The sequence below is a fragment of the Aplysia californica genome, unplaced genomic scaffold (genome assembly GCF_000002075.1).
Source record: "Aplysia californica isolate F4 #8 unplaced genomic scaffold, AplCal3.0 scaffold00111, whole genome shotgun sequence".
Classification (NCBI taxonomy): domain Eukaryota; kingdom Metazoa; phylum Mollusca; class Gastropoda; order Aplysiida; family Aplysiidae; genus Aplysia; species Aplysia californica.
Window position 1 is genome coordinate 1,529,036 of NW_004797381.1, and position 4,826 is coordinate 1,533,861.

The following is a 4,826-nucleotide window of genomic DNA, read 5'->3' on the forward strand; positions in this document are numbered from 1 at the left end:
AACAAAAACTAAATGAAAAATAAAACAATAATTTAAAAATTTAAAAATAGATATTTTGAAGAATTGTATCGATAATCTCTTGGATTGCTGACCCGGATCTTCCATAAAGGACGTCATCATTATAGTGGGCGACTACAAGGCCAGGGGATGACCCAGAAGAACACCTTGGAACAAAAAGCAAGTCAACAGCGACAAGGACTCGACCCAGAACAACAATGGCGGTGCCTCTACAGCTCTGCGTCGAACACGGCCGGGTCATAGCCAACACATTTTTGAACACAGAAAATAAACAATTTCAAACATGGCAAAAGTAGAACCTTTGTCCCAGTCCTCTCGAACTGAGTGTACGCATTAATTAAAGAACAGCCCCCGTCACAAAACGTCCGGCATCGATGCACAGACTGTAGAAAAGGTTAAGGCATGTGGTGAGACTGGAGTAACCTTGCTGCGCAGGATCTTTTATATCTCGTTCACTTTCGTCTGGCAGCGTTAAAAAAGTATAGCTCATTGAGGAGTTTACCAAAGCCCTCGAAACTTTTCATGGCACTTTTGCTGTCAGCTCGCTGGCAGCTAGTGCACTGTTCAGTATCAGCTTATGTGCACTAGCTCCCTCTGCTAGCTCGCTGCTTGTATCGGAGACAATTCATAACATGGCGATCCGTAAAATGTGTTTTTTGCATTTCATGGACACTTCATCACTATTGACACAGTCTCTTGTATGTAATGGCTAGAAAGAATACTGGGTTCATCCCATTAATGCCAAAAGAGACACATGCGGGGAATTTTTCCTCCTGTTTCTTGACTTAAAGGGAAACTAAATGCGCTTTAACTTTAAGTCATTAAAATATTTCAGAATGAGCCCAGAAGCATTCTCTACCATTTTGGCACTATTCATTGCTTTGCTTCAGTTTTGTCGTACCGGCTTTCGAGAGGAGAAAGTAGTAGCTGTCTCCAGCTGTCTTGAGCCGATCAAGATATCTTGGCGAGGTTTGGCGTGAACCTTCTGGTGTACTTAATTTTAGAAATGACGAAATCACTGCAAGCATTGAGCGGTAGTAAATGCGGGGATATACGTGGAGAGTCAAAAAGTAATGTAAGTTCGTTATGACTTATACAAAAAAGAACGCACTGGCAACTATCATACCTCAAATTGAAGGGGAACATCTGAGGATCAGATTTCTATATCTCAACATAGTCTCCATTTTGGTCAATAGCCGCTGTCTACCTTTTACTAAGTCCACATATACCAGCTTTGTGAAACTGAGCAGGTTGGTCTTTAGGGTAGAGCAGTCTTGATTTCTCCATCGTTTCCATAGTGTTCATCCTTCTATGATTCGTTTAGAGGACTGAACAGGTGGAAGTCTGAATGTGCCAAATCAGGAGAATCAGCTGAGTGTGACTGTGCTGTCCATCCAAACGGGGTCATTGTCTCCCTTGTTCTGGTAATCGTATACAGGCGGGCGTTGTCATGGTGAAAAAAAACACTCTTTCCATTTTCAAATTTGGTCCAACTCGTGGAATTCTCGCTTTCAGTTGTTTCTGTGATTCAATGTAGGCTTTAGAATTGACAATAGTTTCTCGTGGTAAACAATTTGTGAGATGCACTCTATGAATGTCCCAAAACACGGTTGCCATGATGTTTTCAGCTGATTCTTCGGGACTATACTACAAGCATATCGGCACCTCTTCCTCTTCTTCCGGTTCATTGCTCAAACGTCTAACCCACCTATATACTGTGCCAAAATCTAGAGCTTGGTCCTTGTAAACATTTAGAAGTATCTTTTAGACGTTACGGATGTATTCTCCTTCTAAAACAAGAAATTCTACCAGAACTCTTTGCCTCTGACATACCCCAAAGGGGGAAGCCATTTTGATGTGACGTTATTCAGGCAATAATCAAAGAAGCTTATTATATTTTAATAATATTACATTTTTAATAGTTTGAGTTCAAAAGTACATGTGCAAGTATTTGTGAGCTGAATTTCATATACTTTGAAGCAAAATAATGAACAACTTGCATTACTTTTTGCCTCCCCGTAGTATTTTACTGCTCACTGCTACTAGTGCACCGCTCAATATGGCGCGGCTACTGCTTTGGGAGCGAAAGGCGTATCAATAATATTACTAAGATTGAACACGGCTCAGCTACTGCGCAGCTACAGCTCAGCTCAACTGCTTTTGGTGCGTACGACTACTTAAAGAGTGTGTTGAGGAAAATGTGTCAACGGTCAACTGTTTTCGGTGAATGGTGTAAATCCCCTGTAATTCTTTTTACCTGCTTTAGGCTTACATAAAAAAACGTGTGGTAAACTTTTCATGAAAGGCCTTTTAGATTTTGTTGGTCGCTTAACTTTTAGACCTGCATTCAAAGACACAGAAAGATTAAACAGAACGATTTGATTCTATCCCGTTTTAACCGCTATCAGAAGAAAGTGAACGAGCTCTGACACAACACTGCACACAAGAGAAACACCTACTGACCGACAACACGTGACCATAGCGCCGCTGGAGAAGAACAAGGGTAACAAAGAGGACTGTCAATTAATGTATTAAGGAATACCACTTCTATGCCACGTGGGCAAAATGTTGGCCAAGATCTCAGAACAAAGAGTGCGATCAGTAAGAAAAACACATTTGAGCGAAGCCCAGGTGGGGTTCAGGACGTGCTTAGAATGCACAGGTGACTTTTTTCATTGATACTGATGAGTGAAACAGCCATCGAACACAGAAAAGAGCTCAATACAATGTATAGTTTTCGTGGACCAGAAAAAAAAGGCTTTCGCTGAGCGAACAGAATGATACAGATCCCAAACATAGACAATCCACACTCCTTTGCTCGTTGTCACAGTGCCACAATTCGGGACAATTTGATTATTTTAAGGGGTTAAAATGAACATTCTTTGTCTGTTTATGAATGGAACTTTAATAGAAACCTAGTAAAGCAGTACAGGGGGTGGACTGCACAGTGCATTTCCGTCTAAAGTTGTTTCGAAATATTCAAGTTGTATGTAATCACACTATCATGTAATTTTTTTACAATGTAAGTAAGTTTATTCAGTGTTTACGGCCGTCGGCCCACATCATATCATATAAAACACTCATCTGTTAAATGAAGTTTCCATAAAGAAAAAGTACAGGCTGTGCACATATCTTTTATCATGGGTCAAACATTGCAGATTTTGGTCACAGGGTCGAATCAGGCTGGGTGGAATTGACAATTTCTTTTGATTTGACAAAATTTGGATAATAGAAAATAAGGTGAAATTCATCTTTTATCATGGGTCAAACATTGCAGATTTTGGTCACAGGGTCGAATCAGGCTGGGTGGAATTGACAATTTCTTTTGATGGACAAAATTTGGACAATAGAAAATAAGGTGAAATTCATCTTCAATTTCATGAGAGTTCCACCTCTTTCATAAGCGTAAATTTTTACATTTCCACCGAAAAAGATTGTTCTTTAATGGAAGGCTATAAGTTTTTAACAAGGCGATAAATCTTCTGTTCCAATACAGGCTGATGATATACTCAGCTGTTTCTTGAAACGGAAAAGTAAGACAGAATAGATTATACTTGCGACAGACTTCTCGCTCTGTGTTCTGCACAGAGTTATCAACAAGTCTACTTTTTACTTTACTGAGAAATAATTTAGTGCTTCCAACACTCTGGGAAAAATAGGTATATTCAAAACCCAGGGAAAAATAATAGGTTTTTAACTTCAGTAGCCCCGTTGACTCTGCCCAGTTCACAGGAAAGATATAATTGCACGCATCATTTCTTTGGATGTGTACCATATTCCAGGTGAATAAGTCTGCACCAGAATTTAGTGACACAATGCGTGTTATCAGAACACAAATTGGTTTTTGCCACTTCTCTTAGAATTTCCCAGACCCAGAAATGCTTTTCAGAATTTTACCTGAACATTGTCAATCACGTCCCAAATTTTGGTGCCCCAACTTTCAGAGCCATCAAGCAGCATTTTTAAAATCTTTATATCCAAAATGTTTTGGCTGTTTCAAAAGCCAATTCTTTGTGTGAACCAAAAGGCCTTCTTGTTCGAGAAACAACCTGCAGACCTTCCAGCATTCATCTCCAGCATAGACGCGATGAAAAAGAAATATCCGAGTAACTGTAACAGGCTGCGGTCTCAAAGACATTACCCTCGCAATACCATCTCTCAGATCTTTTGATATTGCCTCCATTTTTAAAAAGAAAAATCTTACATTCCTCGGTATTCACTTTTAAACCCCATATCTGATAGAAATCATATAACATGTTGATTTCCTTTTGGGAATCTCTGACATTGTTATCAAAAAGACTTAGGTCATCAGCGTATCAAACATTAAATACCATCATCATCATTGGGCAATACCAGTATAGCAGGGGTATTCGATTATTAAATGTGTTTTTTGAATTGAGAATTATACAAAGAAAATAAGATTGGGCTAAACATTTTAACAGTCGACTTGTAGAAAAAAAAATACGGTCGATATAACAATTATTATAGCGCAGGGTGAAGCTCGTTAAAAGAAAACAACAGATAGTAAAAATAATAATTATGATGATGATACTGATAAAAATGATTTGGGAACAGCATTGACAAAACAAAAAGTTGTTTTGTTTTGATAAATAGGTAAAAGCCATAGGTATACAGTACATTAGTGGATACGTTTTTTTAAAAAGAGTTGGGATTTCAAACTACTTAGGAGTGTGCAGTTATGATTTCATATAGCAAACGGGTTGGGATACGTCTTATAATGAAACTCCATAAACCAAAAGTGTCAAAAAAGAAAGAAAGAAAGAGAGAGACAGAGAGAGAGAGAGAGA